This window comes from Hetaerina americana, unplaced genomic scaffold (assembly GCF_022747635.1).
Source record: "Hetaerina americana unplaced genomic scaffold, ioHetAmer1.1.p SCAF_2, whole genome shotgun sequence".
NCBI classification, from domain to species: domain Eukaryota; kingdom Metazoa; phylum Arthropoda; class Insecta; order Odonata; family Calopterygidae; genus Hetaerina; species Hetaerina americana.
The window spans coordinates 13,044,447-13,064,196 of record NW_027286763.1 but is presented as its reverse complement, the minus strand read 5'-3'; the positions used below and the strand labels follow the sequence as shown (position 1 = coordinate 13,064,196).

The following is a 19,750-nucleotide window of genomic DNA, read 5'->3' as shown; positions in this document are numbered from 1 at the left end:
TTGGCGAAGCGAAAATTTCTGACGTCTCGGTATTTCACTCCTTATCTCACCCCTCGCCCTTTCGCTACGGCCTCGAACTCGCATTCGACTTCTCCACCGCGACCCCCTCCCCCATTCCCGTCCCCCCCCCCCCCCGCGTTACCGCTGGCCGTCTCGGGGGCTTCCCTCTAGCCACCCGCGCCGTGCCCCCCCCCCCGCACCCCTTCCGCTTTGACCCTCCCCGAGCCCTAGTTCCGCCCAGCAACCCAATTTCCCCTAAGCGCGCACACTCGCACACGTTCATGGCCCACAGGGGGATCGCACCCCCCACTCTCTACTTCCACTGGCCGTGCTATTTCCATTTCCGCCGGTCGTGTGCTTCCCCCCCACCTGCCACCCCCGCATACTGATGCCCCCCCTTCGGAATGTATCGAAAAGGAAGTGGTCCGGGAGCTCAAAGGAATCGGGCGTGTGACCCAATTACGAGGACGTTGTTTTGTCGTGCGTGCACCACACGATACCCTCTCTCGCCCGAGTGCTCCTACGAATGCTCTGTCGTACTTCCCAGTTTCCTACGTCATTACGTGATCTCGAGCCGCGTCGATTGGTCCTTTGCTCGCGTTTAATGGGTTCTACAAAATAACCTGGTCGGCCTGGGGCCACCGGAAGCGACCTGCTTCCCAGCGGCGGCCGACGCATCCGCCCGCTCCATTGGGCGTACCCGACAGAGCGCTGTCGATGGCGGTGGGTAAGCCGACGGCCGGCTGCAGGAGTTTCGCCACCGCGAGCTCGCATTTCGTACTCGTCCGCCTGAAGCGAAAGGTCTCTTCTTAGCGAATTATTCCATCGACGCCACACGCCCCTACTACACCAATCTGTAGCATAAGTGCCCCACCATTTTTGTTCAAGTTGATGTGCCCATTGGCCATGTTTTCTGAGAACAGGTAGTCTGACCTCAGCCTCCACAACTGGTGTTGTGTAACCTGATCCCGCATGGTTAGTATTCATCATTAGTATTGTTAGTACTCTGCAAGTAAACCCAAGGGTGTGTGGTAGGGGATGAATACACACCAGATTAATTTTGACCCGAATATTTTTACGATTATCGCGGTCGGACAACATTATTCTGATTCCTTATCGTTCGTAGAAAAATGACAGTCCTGCACTGTTCTACGCTTAATGTCTCTAATTTTATTGACTTGATCTCGCCTACCATAGTGCGATGGGTTGATTCAACGTCACTGCCAAAGAGGCGCTCTTTCAATTTATGCAAGAGCTTCAATCTATAATTTAACCTTCATTCCGTGAGTGATTCCCAGCCTAGATTCTCTAATATTTTTGATACGCTAATAAGAGTATCATAACAATGTCTAATAAAGCTGACTCTAAGCTGCTAATCCAATCCAATTTGCGAATCAATCCTACTTCATGAGGATTCCATATAAATCCATCATGTTCTGAATGAGGCGTAAGCAGCGAAACATTTCTCTTTAACCTTTTCATCACATTTACCCAGTATTCTTCTAATAAGCCCCTAATTTTTGGTTAGCTCGTCCAAATAGTCCCCTTATCTGTTTCTCCCAGGAGAGGCTGTAAACTGCTTTGTAACCTGTCTGTATCAAGGTACTTCTCTCCAGATTGGCGCCGTGTAAATGGTTTAGCGGCCATCTGGCTTACAAGCCTGGTGACCCACAGCGCCTGCCGTCCCTCGGCAATGGCTGGCCCCTCGCGTCGACGCGGTGCAGAAAGGAAGCGGAGTGGGATGGCGGTTAATGGAGTGAGGAGACGGAAAGGGGGTCGCGATGGCCTCCTTCGCCCTTCTTCCGCCACGATGACACTTCGGGAAATTTCGACCTCCACCCTCTGCCCCTCCTCTCGCGCCCTTCGCGACTCGGAAACGCTTGTTAATACGACCCTAATAATAGTCGCGTATACTGCAAATACTCTTTTCGAGTTCATCTTGGAGGTAGCCTGCCACATCTGCGTTCTGAGTATGACCTCCAAATATTAATATACTTTGGCGATCGTTATCTCTCGTGGCTGAACCGAAGGAAATATGTGAAATAGAAACAAGGGAACGCTAACGAAATACTGAAACCAATTGAAGAGCAAGTACAAAACTTCAAAGACTGAGGAAAGGCATGCATGCTAGAGAAGTTTGAAAAATGCAATCTGGAGAAAGTGCGCTAATACCCTGTCAAGGGAAAAGCTCACTTAAGTGTCAGAAACCATTTCAATTAGCGAAGAACATATAGCAAAGAACATCTTTGTATTATTACCCCTATCGTAATACGATAGGAGAGATCATGCTAGTAAACTTTAAGGCATTAATTGTAGAACAGGTAGATTTAATATGTCATTTTTCCACGAAGGATAAGGGATCATAATAACATTGTTCGACCGCAGTAGGGCCATGTTCGGGTAAAATTATTTAGGTGTGCATTCACCTCCTGCCACACACCCTGGTGGTGGCTTGAAGGGTATAAATAAAAATAAAAAGAGAACGAATATCGGTAACATTTGGAATGGAAATGGTAAAATTCTTACTGAAGATGAAGACATTTCGAAGAGATGCAAGCAGCAATTGGATGATCCTTACCATTGAAAAGAAAAAAACATACAAGAATATTGGAAGTAGAGGATAATACCGACGATGTTGAAAGAGGCAATACGAACAGGTCCTGAATCCTTAAGGATTATTAATCCTTAATAATCCTTAGGTCTGAATTTTAAGTAGCAGGAAATACGCAAGGACGAACAAGGCACTAGGGCTCAAAGATTGCCGACATTTACTAAGAACTAATGGCAAATTCTTGAAATAAGATTCTGATACAGCTGAACAACCTAATAAGTTATATGTATATAAGAGGAGAACTGCCAGAGGACGTAAAAAAAGTGATCCTCCCAGCAAAAAAGGGAAAAGGAAGAAAATGTGAAAATTGTATAAATATGCCTGACAACCGATTCATGAAAGACATTGATAAGAGTAATACTATATACCAAATAATGGAGAATAAAATTGAAAGAGAATTTAAATGAGGATATATCTGGGCTTAAGCGGAGTGGAGGAAGAGGAGAAAGCTATTCTCCTTCTCGGTATTATCGTAGAGAGGTGAACACATGGAAAGGTAAACCGACTCATATCGCATTCCTTGATGTGGTGAAAGCCTTTGACTACGTGGACCGGAACATGATGTTAACCATCCTAAAGGTACTTGATACGAGCTACTGTGACACGAGATTTGATACACACTCTACATAGATATCCGGCATTGGTGATTAAATACGGTGAAGTCAGGGAAGAAGCTAAGATAAAGGAGTTAGGCAACATCGATAATTGGCGAGATTTAGCTGATTAATTTGCTAATTTAGAAGGAAATGAAAGATAAATTATGGCGTAAAAATTCAAGCAGAAATGCAATGAGACGAGAAACATAAGTTCATTTCTAAAGAAGAAAGAAGACCCAGAATGATATAAGAAATGGAGAGGGGGATAAAAAGTACAATCTCAAGAAAACAAGTATGAAACTAAGGCAATGCCATACTGTTAAAAATGGAAGATACGAGGGATATTTGTAGATTGGCAAATCCAAGTAATACTAGGTAGGGACACTCTGTAGCAGGGGTAAATTTTTTACTTTTTATGCAACACGACCACTAGTGATCAAGTCAATTTAAATGGCGAAGAAAGCTTTCCGTCTGAAGGGACCAACTAGTTGGTACGCAGAACTAGCAATGTCTTAAAGAAGGGATACGTGAAGAGTTATATCTAGAGTCTACTTTTCTACAGCTGTAAGACTGACGATAGGAACAACAGAAGAAAAAGGAAGATTGGGTTGGCAATATTATTGTGTTACTGAGTGGAAGAATTCTGAAAATAAAATGAATAAAGACAGGATGACAAATAAAGTACTTCAAAGAGCAGGTGAGGAGAGAAGTTGATGGTTTTCAGTTTATTTTTCTCTGCCATAACGGGCAAAAAACCTTTCAACCGGGAATGTCATTTAAAAGCAATTCCTCTTGCACTATCTCTTCTTTCAAGGCCCGCTCGTAACACTAAATATTTTCATTTTTAAAATTACGGATAATGATCCAATTTTGTTTTGACTGCGCAGGCATATTTTACGAATAATTATATTTATTAACGCTCAGCGTTCATTATCATGAGTCAAGTTTTTGTAAAAAATACTAACCGTTTCTTAATGCTAATTTCCCTTAGTTCCAAAACAATGCTTACATAACTGCATGAAAGAATAAATGGAAAATTAATACGATTCTACTCTCTTGCAATTTACCTTGCAATTTATGGAAAATTCCTAAGTTTCTTCATATACTAATCACCTGTTATGTTCTAAGGCTCCAAATTTTCAGCTGCAGATCCCCAGAACGGCTAGTCGAAGGGTCGCTCGATGACCAAGCCAAAGTGGTCCACAATGGAATCCCACCTGGGAAGGAAGCAACGATTTTCATTAGAATTAGAGTAACAATGTGCGTTATTTGTAAAATAATATAGTTTATTCAAGTGTCAACCCCACGATAGTAAAAAAATACTGTTTTTTGGCTCACAAAGTGTGGATGATAATGGAATAAGCACGGTGAAATGAATCTTGCGAACAACCTGAATCTTCCCCTCAATGCAGTGAGAAATAAATATTTATCGCTGTATTACCCTTTTTTGGATGTCATATATTCTTTCTATGTCTAAGCTTTCTGGTCTAATTCCTTTAACTCTTCATATACTCCTAAATATTCACATTATTCACCGGAATAAAAAGATGGGAGAACTGGGATGCATTATATAAACATGATGAGTGAGGAGATTGAATACACTAACAGGCCAGAGAATCATGGTGGAGGATGACGTGGACGCCGTATGAGGAGGACATGAAGGGTTTACAAAGGGATGTGCAATTGGTGCGCTTTAGGAAGGTAGGTGATGGCACTAGTTGGAAGTAAGAAGGAAAAATCCATGAATGCCATTGGAATACATCGCTGTACTCTTATGTTGCTTTCTATAAGTGACCTAATTACTGTTAGGTCACCAGGAGTATCTAATCCTTTTCTTAAACCAAACTGATCATCCCCTAAGTATTTAATTTGATTTCCTCTGCATTATTTAATTGATGATCCGAAGGACCATATTAGCTGCGCGTGAATTTAAACGTGTTGTTCTACAGACCTCGCATACGTTTCCCAATTTATGGGAAATCATGTTCTCTTTCTTTTCCTAGGATTGCTGCCCTAATGTCGGTGCCAAATGATTCTCTATGCTTTCTTTCATATCTCTTGAATCTATCCTTGGGAATTAATAGTTTTTCTCCCTTGCTAGATTGCATGTTCAGATTTTCCCTTCACACTTCCTGGTGACTCTGTGGTGGTGATAACATTCACTGGTCCTCTGTTAACTCTCTATATCTCCTTACGTGAACTTACATTTTATAGATTCACCATGTCTTCCACCACACTTCCCTCACCCTATTCCTTCTTCCTAATTGTTAGCTTACATTCTTTGATTACTTTTTCTCGTCTATTTTCTTAATCATATTGCCTGGAATTCATGGTTTCCATATCATTTTCCGATTCACTGTTTCTATAGATTCTTTTGGAGCTCTGAATATCGGTTTTTTCTATTTAACTATTCTATTTAACTTATCCGCACGTACTCGATTTTCTACTTTTTGATGACACTTTTCTTTTCTTCCTGATTAATGCTTCTAAATTTAATTTCTTCATTCATCTTCCCCGTTTTATTCTCGTAAATCTAAAGTTACACTTAATTAGGCCTAAATTATGATCTCAATCCATATCACTTTCTGAGGAACTGCGAATTGATCATGCTGTTTCTAAAGTTTTCCATAACTATTTCCATAACTGTCCAACTAATACATCTCTTAGCCCACAGGGATTTTCCACATACACATACGCCTATTTTGTTCTGCTTAAGCTAGGTATTTATTATGACTGAACCATTCTCCTACAGATTTAAGCACAGTGCTTTCTCCCCGAGATCGTTCCTTGTCCGAAAACATAATCCCCCGCCTTAATCTTATCTTTCCCTTCGTCCACTGCCGCGTTTCAGTCGACAATCATTATGAACTGTATGCTTCTAGTGTACACTAAATTATTTCCTTTAGTTCATTGTATAACCTGTTTATTTCTTCCTTCCTTTGATTTCTTGTGAGCCTAACCCGAATAATGACTATGTTCACTGGGTCAGCTTTTAACTCTGATAATTATATTATATCACTCACCTGCTCTGAATTAACTTTTCTGTTCCTAGCTTCTTTTTCGTTATATTTACCATCCCTCGCTGCCTCTCTCCCTTCCAATTATACATACATTGTTTATATATATATATATATTGCAAAAAACATTATATATATATAATGTTTATATATATATATATAATGTTTATATATATATATATATATATATATATATATATATATATATATTAAATGTCTTTTGCAAATATTAGGTTTTGACTGCAACTTAATTTTATACGAATTGGTCTATTTCTTATTTCTAACATCTGACATTAATTAATGTTAAATTCTGAGTTATTGATAAATAATAAACCAAAAGTTATATTGTGTAAACAGGAAGTATTTTCCATTCTTGCGCCTTTATGCATCGTTTCCACTGTATGGACACCTTCCTGATCACTCTTTGTTACAATTTTGGATTGATATAGAAAATTTAAATTTTAAAAGTTACAATGCAATAATTTCAGAGTGTATAAATCATTTTTCTTGACCGAGATTCGAACCTGGATCCCTCGATTTCCGGCGGAGTACTTTAGCCAGTTGAACTATTAGGCCTCCTCTTACACTTCGAAATAAGGCTTTAAAAAAACAATATGTAGAGACGAAATACCGAACATAAGAGAACGCCTCCATTCGCTCAACTGTCTAAAGCACTCGGCCGGATATCGAGGGATCCGGTTTCGAATCCCGGTGAAGGCAAATGATTCTGACTTGAAATAGTCGAATTGTAATGTACATTAGCGAATGACTCCGTTAAAAGTTACTTCTGCGGCATCTCCCGCAGTTTCTTTGAATTTTTGCAAAAGCTACTTTAGAAAATTCTTAATACCTTGCTTTAAAATTCTGAAGAGAAATCAAACCGTCAGTCTAATTCATAGAGATAAAGCCAACATCAGATATACAGACGAAACAATAATAATGTTTTCCAAATTTAGTTTGTATAGAGTTATATTGCTGTTTACTCCTGGCACCACCCACACTAAGAAGAGGCAAATGTTGAAAGAGGAGCTCAAAAGAGGTCACTTTGAGCAGCGGTGGCCTAAGTGTGTCATTAACGAAAAGTTAATGTTGCAGTATAGTTTAGCAATTATGTTTAACACAAATCTAGCCATTACCAAATCATAATCATTTCTGCTCGGGCTAATAGAAACCAGCAGCCCAGTCCGTTTAATCTCTCCTCATCGGCGTGCATTTAGGCGGCACATTACCTGGCAGAGTGCCCCGGATATCTGAAACGCCCACAATTTTCTCATGCGAGTAATGGTAAAGCATGAGCTTAATATAAAGGGTGGGGGGGGAAAGGTAAATTCACATCGAGTCACATCCGACCCTAAGCTCATCTCTTCGAACCTCGGCTCGGCCATGGAAGGAAGATGTTTTTTTGTGGGGACTCTCCCGTGAGGTAGACCGACCACCTTCTGCCAGGACCCTCATGAAGACTGACGGCATAATGTCATTAGAAAGAATCGATCTTATAAAAATATATTCCCTGATAGGTGTGGAATGACCTTATCTCATGCTCTCTAGAGGAAGTTGATAGTTACAGGCGTACGGTTTATTTAGCTACATTGGCAATCGAAACGATTCTAGGAGAGATGCATTACTGCATAGAATAGTGATGGTACTAATTTAAAGTATAGCATAAATTCGTTAATTATAACAAAGGAGTCCACAGATCGACTTTGTGGTCCATGTTAACGATTGAGTGGGATTTCGGATGTGGTGACATTGTCAGCGGCGGCGTGGCGCTTTGCGTATTTGGCATAGAGCGCTCTCCTAACGAGCACAGATCTCATTCTCCTAATGCCTCGATAGTGAGCTCTCTCGCATAAATTTGGTAGAGGGGTGCTGATAGCCAGCGTCCTTATCTGATATGCCTCCCAAAATATTTCATCTGTCTCATCATTTCCTACTATTTCCATATTTTCCTGTTTTTTATAGAGAACTTAATTAATCATTTTACTTATTTCCAGTTTATAGTGAGACTGGCCAAATGGCAGGAGGGGATTTTCCACTTAAGCCGAGGGCTCAATAATGGGGGGCATGAAAGAAGCTTTCCCTTCCTCCCTATGCGAAATGTATAAAAGGTATGGTGAACGGCAAAAACTCAATCGCAATCTCACATTCATTCCAACGCTACATAATTTACTTGTAATCTACTTGTTCAAATATATGTTAAACTGGAACATTTTTCTGTATCTGTTATCATCATCAATTTGGGTCAAAAATATCCGGAATAGTTGAATCGTTTTCAAATCAGGCGTGGAGCTGTGGAAGGTGGACAGAATTGGTTTTAAATAAATAGTAATGCACTGATCCACTGTTTAACAGTGGTTCAGTGCGTTACTATTTGCTACGAACCGCTCCGGATAGTAGTACTTCACTCATAGCGCTAAAAAATACATTTCTAACCAGTTCATGTTTCCTAGTAAAAGTATCTTTCTTTTCCTCTTAGTTCGAAAATCTTCAATTCTTTCTTCAATTCCGTTTTTGTTACCTTGTCACCTTCTGACGCGTTTCTAAAGCTTAAGGAGTCTGAAATCTATGCCAAGAAATTTGTTGCTAATGGTTTTTTAGGAAATATTTTAAAATCATTTTGCATAGATGTTCTCATATTTTTTCATATTTACTTCCTAGTGCGACAAATCTTCAGAATAACTGAATTTGTGACATTTAGAGATTTTTTAATAATAGACTAACAATTGGACATATGCATTTCAACCTTGAAAAAATGTATTATCACGGACGTGATAACTATGTCCAATCAGAGGAAGATGCCACAAAAAATGTTTTTTGCTATAATCTTGTATCTGAGGGCACAATAGTGATGTTTATGAGGGTATGCAGCTGATCAAAGGTGTTTCGATTTCGAAAGCGATTTAATGTCAGCAATGAAAGCGGGCAGATTGCAGGTATAACTAAATGCTTGGAATTATCTAAGAATAGCCAGATAGCATTTGTGTGAATAAAGAAGGCTGCACATACACTGCCACAGATTATGAAACATAATTGGCCCGGAAGAAAGAGAATAAATTTCACTGAAAATATACCTAAAAATAAATTAACTGTGCTGGTTGTCACATTCTGCCAGTACTAGTGAGGTTTTATAACAGATTGAATTGCATTCCATTTTTAAGTCTAAATGGTGTTATTTCTGATATACTGAAATTAATACAGGAAAAGGATAAACAGTTAATAGAAAACAAATGAAAAAGTTTTCAATTAATTCGACATATTGAAAGTTGTGGCACTTTTGGAATAGGATTCATAGAGGACAAATCAAGGAGGATTTCCTTTTTCCATCCATCCTGGACGGAAAATTTGAAATACAACATGCAAAATACTAATAAGATATTATAATGGAGTGTATCTAAAAGAAATAACCGAAGTAAATGGGAGGCGTCAAAATGCGATCAGAATTTAGTCTTGACCGCAGGCGTGAAGATTGAAACCTCAAAATTGGGGCTTGTTGGTTCGGGAAATTGATATTCACAACGACAATGTTTTTAGGTTTCAAATATAGCTTTCATTTTATATTTGTGGCATGTTGATGAAGAAGATAGACCAAATGAAAAAATAAATTATAAGTTAGGCCGTAATCCGTAACATTGAGATACTATGAATTTTATAGGAATTACTAAGCACTCCTTTGGAGATTTCTCGTCAACTTTTAATTATCAGGATAGTTTCAGCCGTTGAACTAATTTAAAAGGCATGGAAATTATAGTCAATGTATTTCATCTAAGACAATAGAGTAAGAGATCTAGAATTTTCAAACCCATTGATTAAACCAGAGAGAGGAAACCCGCCCCACCCTTCCCCTTATGACCAAATCGGGTTTCCTGTGCGTTCTACTTCTTACGACACCATTTGGGCACTGCTCCTCTCTTTCTCCTATGATCCCTCCCCAATTCGTCTTCCAAGATTGAAATAAGACTCGCGAGTCAGCACATACGTATCTGACCACTTATTTCTTAACAATCCCCAGGATTAGGCACAATACATCAGCTATTCCCACTTCTTCCACTTCACTCACTCTCCTCTCTCCTTAATGCCATCAGTACTCGACCCTCCAGTCTTCTTCTGTTGATGAGGGTGACCACTGAAACAGCTTCAAGATCGCGTGAGTCCAATATTTAGACACATTTGGCATAGAGCAAAGAAAAATAGGTAAGGTACTACGAATGTGTTGACGATAGAAAGGATTGATAATTTTCCACGGTAAACACCAATCATCCGAGATCAGAATGAAATCTTTCACTGTTCGGGCGAATTCTCTAACAGCACGGTATGTGTTCCGCTGAGTATGATCTAAGTATCCACGGAACTTTGTATTGGCACGTAATCAACCCGAAGGTCGGTTTTATATTTCAGGTAGAGCTTATCTAGTACTAAGCCTGAGTGATCCCTGTACATTGGCAGAGTAGTAAGGGGGGCCAGTTCCTTTATGTACGGCGCTTATGGTTTCACAGGGAAATCTGTTAAATGAAGAAATCACTCATTATGAGTGAAAATTAAGGTGTACAGAGGGTATGCCTCGTTACCGGACAACGAATCCGGGCCCTCCGGTCAATAGCCCACATTTCTACCAACTGGAATAGCACATCCCCTTAGGCAGGATTTGTATACTCTCCAAAAAATAGCTCGAACGAATGAAAGTGGACTTGCGCGTGACCAAAGAGGAGTCTTGAATTTTTATGCCCATAGTTACACACACTGAGGGACTACAATGCAATGCGATGATACATATGCAGTATTTCAAAGACAACTTAAAATGAGCATGTGCTACTCTCTCCGTTATTACAGCTATACTGTTCAAATTTTTGTTTGATTTTTATATGTCGATTCGCTCATTATGGTTGTATGGTCAGCATAGTTTGGCCGAAATTACTAAAATTTCGAATAGCCAAGATAGAAATTTGGTTTTTTCACTTTAAAATTGTTATTTTCAAATAAAATTCAAATGATGATTCACATTGTATATTTTACCGTTGTCTCAAATAGTCAGTTCTCCGTGGCCATAAAGAATATCTGGTCAGATGAAAATCTGGTAATGGCAAAAACTATTCCACTCTTAATCGTCACACGAATATTCCTGTGCGTTTTTAAGATTCATCACAGCATGTATTTCCTGCTCTCTTGGCATACCTTTCTCTCTCATTGGTGAACCAGAAAGTTTACTTGGCAGTTTTTTGGACAGATTCACAAAAGCTGATCAGATTTGAAATAATATGGAGTAAATGGTCATTTAATAATCATTCGGCCTCAATATTATTTCCAATTATTTTGTTCGTTTACATTATACAATAACTAAATTTATGAATTAATAAAACGTTTCTAGAAGTTGGCAATCAAGGAGGAATAATTTGCATCAATCCATCGTCCATTATCCTTTTTGAATATTTCCAGTTGGCTGCCTAAATTCTATCAGATTTAAGGTAATTTAGAGCGCAAAAGTTTAAATTTGTATATTAAATTTAGGTTTGTTTCTCGAGTTGTTTTTTTTAAATTTCATTCCATATCTAAAGTTTGCAACATGCCACGTTCCACATGTGACTTCATGCACAAATCAATTAAAAAGTAAAATTAATTATAAAATTAATCTAAAATTTGAAAGCGTAAGAACTTAACTTACGAAATATGGGAAAATATTTCCGAAAAAAATTCAAAAATTCTCTCTTTAAAAAATTCAGTCCGTTGATAATAAAAAATCATTCCAAATATCTAATACATTTTATTCGTGAAAAATCTCTGTTAAGATACTTGAAGATCTCCTTGAGCAGGAAAAACCATCAGAATATTGGTAACCTAGTGTTTTACTTAATGTTTGTATCTCTGAAATAAATCTGAAGAAAATCAAAGTTATGATAGCTTCTGGAAACAGAACACAACCCCTGTAAATTTATTGATAGGGGAATCAATGATAAGCCAAGTAGAAGAGTTCTGCTACCTTGAATGTGTAATTACAAGTGATAACAGATGTAACTCTGCACTGAAAAAAGGGATAGCCTTAGCGAAGAAGGCATATTAAAATAAAAATAATCTTTTAGGAAACAAACCTATATGATTAGATAGCAGAAACTCCTTGGCAAAAACGTTTATTTGGAGTACATTATTATATGAATTAGAAACATGGATATTGGAAAAGAGGGAAAAAACTCGGTTGGAAGCAATGGAAATGTGGATTTTGAGAAGAATGCCAATAACAAAATAGGCGGTCAAAAAAAGTAACATACCTGTAGGAGTATTGAGAGAAATTAAAGAGGTAAGGAATTAAATAAGGGAGATGGAGAAAAGGAAAATTAAATTTGTTAGACATGTCCTCGGGCATAACAACTTCCTGAAAAATATAATAGAGGGGAAAATAATAAGAATTAAGGAAGAGGAAGGCCAAGAAAGAATTAAATAGATGATATTAAAAGTAATGAGAGAGTGGCAACGTACAATGAACTGAAAAGAATGGCAATGGAGAGACACCAATGACTGCAGCGACAAGGCTCCCTCTTTAGAAGAAGATGATGATATAAATGGGGACTATCCCTATGATTATACGGTTGAGTTAAATTTAAACTCAATAAGTAAATACGCCACAGCCGTAGCGATGAATGTGAGGACAGTGGGTGGGGGGTGAGAGAGGGTGAGCAAGGGGCTAAAAGCTCAGCCTCAGCGAAGAAAACGGTGTGGGACTTCTGGGCTCTTGAATTACGGAATACAGTAAGGAGGCCTTCTTCTCCAGAACCTTCCTTAAACCAATTGAGACAAAATTAGCCAAATTTTTTGGCTCGTTTTTTCTCTTCATGATTCGCAAACTTCGCCTCGCAGTCGATTACTGAAATAGAAAACTGTTTACGGATCGAGAAAGAAGTATGCTTTACTTGCCATACTTTTCATTACCCATTGGCTGAAATTTCTTAGGTAAGGCTTCATTTGGGGTTTATTGGAGTAATATCGTTACTTTGGCAGTGCTATCTTTCGCAAAGGCAAATTCACTGTATTTTCTATTTTTTTCTCAAATTTGGACGAATGCTTAAAATAATTGTATCCGTAGGTGTTTTTCTATAATTATATTAATTAGATTACCATAAACAGTATTATTTTTTATTTGAATATAAAATAAAAACATGACGATTTTTACAGACAGTTATTAAAAAATTAGTTTTATCATATAAGATTAACCGTCGTTACCCGAGGTTTTTGTTGCTTTGATTCGGTGCGCGCTGACGGACGTGTGAAGACTTGGCTAATAAATCTAGGGCATATAGGTATATTCCCCGAAGTACCAAAATTAGAATATTTATCCTACGTGGGTTGTCCACTAAGAGAGAGAGAGAGTCTTGGTCCTCCCGATTACCACACACGCCTGGACATACACTAAGAATCGACTTTCTGCCGTCATGGACGAGAGATATGAGTACTGCATTGCATGGTGATGAGATCGATGTCGAGGTATTACCGGCAGACACCGACCGCGAAAGCCTAACGCTAAACCTGAAGTTTATTTTTCTCTTCGTGCAAATACTTATGGTGGAGTAGGGATTGCAACAAACATTCCTGCAACTAGCCACAAATCCCCCTTATCTCTCGGCGACAGCTGCTCAACCGATTATAAATCAAAGCTGAACCGCTGCATACAAGGGCAAGCGAAGAAAATACGAAGGAAGTACCATCACACATAGCAACACTCCGTTCAAAATAACGTACCGAAAAGCATCACCCACTTTCTAAGTCCAGCTGTACACTTCATCCAAATCACTTAAGTTCCAATATTGCTCACAGGCATTGAACATTTTGTCACCTTTTCTTAAAACTCCTAACGTGAAATAGAAATGAGCTCAAACAACTCTCCATATATCTGGTTCCATTCAACAATACATTTATGTATTTAAAATTGAAAACTTTTTCAAATTGTAATCTTTTTGTGTTTTCATTTTAATTCTTAGGCTTTGTTCGTCTTTACCCTTAAAACGTGGTTTTTCTATTTACCTCCCTACATCTTCCCACTCTTCATGATTTTTAACTATTCTATACAAGGAATCTAACGTACTCTACTTCTCCTAGTTTGCAAACTCTCCCATTTCAGAATACCCAGCATTTCCGTTACGATATCTAAGATTTTTAGCTAACAAGTCACTATCTGTCTGTCTCCTTTTGCACTCTTTCTGTCTTTTTAATATGTCCCATCTCATACGGTCCTGGATAGGGTTAACCACTACTTTTAATGCTTTTACTTTTGTGGCTAGAGTACTTCATTTTGAATATCTAATTGTCCAATTAAGAACTTTAAATTTGTCACAGAGGAGAGACTGTCGGTATTAATTATCATGAAGCGATGTAATTAGTTCGTAAGACTTTCCTGTATTTTCTGTCTTGATTCATTTTTTGTTCATCGCAATCTATACGGCATCTTGTTATGGTGTGATTGATGTTACTACATTTGAATGATAATTCAGTTTGGGTCAACGATACTTAGTACTTGCCGTAAATTCCATCCCATGACTCAGGCCATTAGTCTCTAGAGCCTCTATCTGAGGTGACTGTGGGCGTACTCCACTGTTCTATTCTCTATCTATTGGTCATAGGGACCTGGAGTCCGAAAGTTATATAGTTTGTGTGAGTTACCCCTGTGAGCGCGTGAAGAAGCGTCGTCAATTTAGATGACAAAAGAGGGACTTAATTGTTCTATTTTTGACCGGTTCAATGTTCCAACCTAATTAGCATCTCACGTTACATGTTATACAATTAAACTTTAATTTTTTGTGAGCTACTATCTAGAAATTTTGCACAGCCTTGTTCAGATATCTATCGCGATTCGTTCTAGTTTATATAATGCCTGAATCGGACGGAGTCGACGGTTTAATTAGAATAGATTGCGATCTAGTTCCTCAAATGCCACTCAAATAAGTACTGAGGGATGGGTCGGCTATCAATCGCGTAAGAGTTATCTCGTCGGTGAACTGGATGAGTGGGTATTGGGCTCGTTGGGACGATATTCGAGGTCCGATTGAGTCTAATCGGGGTCATCTTTGATGTGAATCGGGAAATTTCGAGAGAATGATAGAGCCCACCATTAGGAATGTTATTGGCCCTTTATTGACTGGCGATTCTTTGTCGAGCCATTTTGCTCCGTACACCCTAGTAATGGATGCGGTGCGTCGTTGATACTTAGTTTTTCGGAGCAAAGTTAAATGGTGTAAGTGATTTAATACTTCATGTCGAGGAGCTTCGGTAAGGATACGGATGGAGCAAATGAAAGTTATTGAAAGTGTTACCGGAACTTTTGAAGAGCATTGCTTTGTATTAGTTCCGTTGACAGAGACCGCATATTACCGACTGGGTGACATTTGCAGAAGCACTTTGCTCTGAATTCGTTGATCCCTTCTTTAAGGAACAGCTTGAGGAGAATTTTCGGAAAGGTAAATCGAGGAGGTAAGGAGTCAACAGCCGATTATGTTAGGGAAAATCGCACTCTCTCCATGCAATTAGAGAAAGGATACTGTGAAGCAGAGCAGTTGGCTTGGATTTATCGTAATGCACATGCTAGATATAAGTTGTACATTCAACGAAGGGGTCTTGTAACCGCCGAGGAGTTAACTCAGTCGGAGAAAGAATATTAGTATGTGCAAAGAATTACGGCATTATTACCTCGCGCCTCCCTATCCGGCTCCAACCGGTTAACAAGAAGCCTGTTGCCTTACCGTAAAGTGAAACTCGAATCTGTTTTGAAATTTCGGACAGGAATCACGGGTAGGAGCGTCGTTTCGGACCTTGCAAGCCTCGTTCTCCCCTCGCTTAGACATTCCCGTTCCAGCATACGGACCAGGAATTTGCTCTGACCGAACTTCCTGTGGTCGTCACCGCACCACTCCGATCAATCTCTCAACCCGACCGTAAGTCGAAATTATCCTCTCAGCCCGAGTTTGTTGAGTTGTGGACACGCCAGTGATCACGTCGTTTTGGATTGATAACTCCTCGAGTTTATTTAGATTCCGTTTTGTGGATGGGGAAATGTCCTTTCCTCAATCGTGCCCTCATTATCCCCGGGGAAATCCGAGTGGAGGCTCAACTCCAAGGGAAGGTCTAAACCTTCAGGTCAGCGTCAACCCTTGTTTCCAGTGAATCTTAATCCATTATCGTGTAAAAAAGATTGTATATGTTAGTATTGTGTTCCCGGAGAGACAGCCTTCGGTATTCAGAATATCGGATTATGGAACAGAAGGGTCCATCACTGGTAAAACCTGTTTCGAATAAAAATACGAAAGTCTGCTGAGTTTACTGTTATCTAGGAGATACATTTTTCTGTTAATTTAATCCTTGATATGCAGGTATCTCTGGTGATTGGTACTTTGGAGAGCGTTTTGTGTTTCGCGGAAGTGCCAATTACTTTGAAAGGAGTCCCTTTAGTTCTGAAATGTTGTGCTCTTGTCCCATTGTCATTGAAATTTGTCGCCGGAAAGGGTTTTCTTAAGAAAGTTGTCATTTGATTGGGTACACAACGTAACCAGTGGATATTTAGTTCCGTCAACTAAGGAAATGTAAGTTCAAGTATAATAATTAGCGTAGCGGGAGAGCCTCATTGAAAGTACCGGAACAATTAGGTTACGTGAGTTTTTTTAACCATGCGTCTCTCTACTATTTCAGGACTGGACTGGACTGGACGAACCCACAACATTGAATTTGGACAAGTGGAACTCATTGAAAAAGAAATCCCGCGCTACTAATTCCCGCAACTCATTCGGGAAGCAATAGAAATCCAGGATAAATCCAACAAACTCAATTAAGAAGACAGTTACAAGCTTTTCAACGCCTGGAAACGCATTTTGAACCAGATAACTTCAACAACCAATTAGAGAGCACCCAAGCAGACTGTTACAAAATTGGCCTATCAGGGATCAACCGTGAAGATGGTTGATTAATTTGCCAATCAGAAAGCACCTGAGCAGAAGTTAAAAGAAGGATAAAAACCATCATCAATCACTTCTGACCAGATGACGCCGATTGTAATGCCTGCGAAACTATTGTCCTAGAAATATGAACCAATGCGAAGTAAATACCGGAAGACTTCGGGTCTGCACATCGCGGAAGCCTTCTCATGAGTTGCTTTTATTTGACGAAATGGTTGGAGTTAAAATTTGGTATCTCATGGTACTGGTGTGGACAGTGTAATCTCCGACAAGCAACGTTATTATCCCGATAATTCCCAGCTAACTGCATACAATAGTAAATCAAGAACACTGCAATAGTGCATGGTCTATTCCTATTGTGATAGTTCGTATTCTAGTTGGTAAAACCAGAATAACGTTTTTATTTTAGCCGGAAACAACAAATCATCTTTGAAAATTTAAAAGATATTTTATTGAAAACCCATATCTTATCGTGCCCAAATTTTAATTACTAATAAATACCCTCCAGACGGGCGCTATTGTGATATGTGATGAAAAAAAATATTTTTGACAGTATAAATTGAAGGAGATGAATAATTAACTGAATACGCGAGTTGATTTCTTTCCGCTGTGGGGCAGATACACTCGGTGACGGGGAATGTTTCATCTACATCTACATCATACCCCGTAAGCCACCGCAAGGGCGTGAGGCAGGGGGTGTTAGGTCACTACCCGTAAAAAGAACAATAACACAGGCAAAAACAACAACATGGAAAACTACACCCACAGCGGCCTACGCACTCATGCAAAAATCCCTTCATCCAACACTCATGCAAACACGTATACCATAAACCAACAAACAACTGCACCCCTGGATGCAGCACTAAAGACATCCAACAACACGTAAGCCAGGACACAACAAGCAAGAATGCGGAACTCCACCACCGCATGAACATGCAACACAAAACATTCTCCCCCCGAGGAGATTGTGAAGGGTAGGGCACGCAACCCAACGCTGTAATTTGCGGACGGGTCCCCAATGTATGTTTGATGTAATGTAATCGATTATAGAATTCCGCTCTCACCTTATGGCGGGATATTCGTCCTTATAGTCATTTTAGTAGTCACAAATGGCGTCATAAGTTGAGAAATCTGTTGTTTTACTTCAATTCATAGGAAATATTCGGAGTATAATCGGGTACCTGATGCATTATCTCGCATTCCTAAATGCGCCCAAACATCCCGTTCCGATACGGAAGATCCTCGGACATGATCCCCGAATTAATCGAGGAGAATTATTTATGAACGAAGATCAACGTAGTGACATTGTATCGAAGGACCACTACAAATAGTAAATCTTGAAAGAATGAATAGGACCTGTTTTGGCCGAGAATCGTGGTAAACCGAAGGTCTGTAATCAAGGAGTAGAGAAATATTAGTACCGCATTAGGCATCAAAATAATAGGTTTGGTAAGGTGTGAAATCCCGCGCGATATGCACATAAATATAACATTTGTCAGAGGTTTAAAGTTGAAAATTCTTGTTCCTCCGGTTTAATGAGCACTAGATAGGTACAAGACCTTGTGTTGGCGACGGATTTAGTGGTATTTTTCATTCGTTTCTTTAAGTATCACGCTTAAGCTCCAGGCATTATTTTTTAAATACATAGAAAATAAGGCTATGCGGTGTGCCACGGAGGGAGATACAAGGACTGGAAATAACACTGTGAAAGATTCAGTAGGATTACGCTGGGAAGATGTTATTTGGTTCTGTATAGAATAATGGCCCCCAGTCTGTTAAATGCTTGGTGAGCAAAGAAGATAGATTCGTACGAACGTAAATTCCCCACCAACGAAAGACAACGTTTTCCGTCAAAGATAATCATAAGAAATAGGACTTGTAGCTTTCCAAATTCTTTTTTGCAATGAATTTTGTATTTAACGCCCCTACGGGATTCTGCTGAATTTTTGGAGAGCAGTGTAATTGAAAAGGAGCATCCGTTGGACTCTTCATAACCGCTGTTTTCAAGGAGAGCGGGCGTACGAGCAGCTATATCAGAAACAGGTTTAGGGTTAGACTTTTAATATAATCCTGCACACATGCATAAATCCTTGCTTTTATATTAGTTCAGATCACGGCCATCCGATCAAAAACTGAAGATTTAATAACTGATTTCATTATACTTACATTAAGCTATACTTTCTTCTAATCTTATCTACTTTCACTGTCGAAGACCCCGTGCTATTGCCGTGTTACAGATTAAATGCTGCTCGATACCATAGGTATCATTGGTTTTCTTTATCAACAGTATTATCAGGCGGATGTTTTTAAGTTTTGAGAAAAAAATAAATGCATAATCCATCGAAATCAAATTTTTAAGCTACACATATACTGGGAATGAATTTACTCATATTATCTATAGGTATGCATATACAGGGTTCGTCCGGAAAATAAGTGTACTGAGCTCAGGAAAAAAATTTAATACACTTTTACATATCTTAAGCTAATATTCCTCAAAATAGGACCCTTGTGAGTCGATACACTTGTTCCAGCGGCGTTCCCATTCCTGGAACGCTCCCGCGAAGGCATCATCGGGAACCTCTCGAAGACACGTCGTCACGGCCT

At 39.3% G+C, this 19,750-nt stretch overlaps 1 protein-coding gene across 1 annotated transcript in view; it reads right to left on the bottom strand.

Annotated features, from left to right (window-relative positions):
• The window catches only part of LOC139687555 (uncharacterized), a 173,102-nt gene that overhangs the window by 79,856 nt on the left and 73,496 nt on the right, over positions 1–19,750 (bottom strand). The window contains exon 2 of the mRNA XM_071584765.1: positions 4,321–4,424. The gene's annotated coding sequence lies outside the window, so the exon portion shown is untranslated. The remainder of the gene's footprint in view (positions 1–4,320; positions 4,425–19,750) is intronic.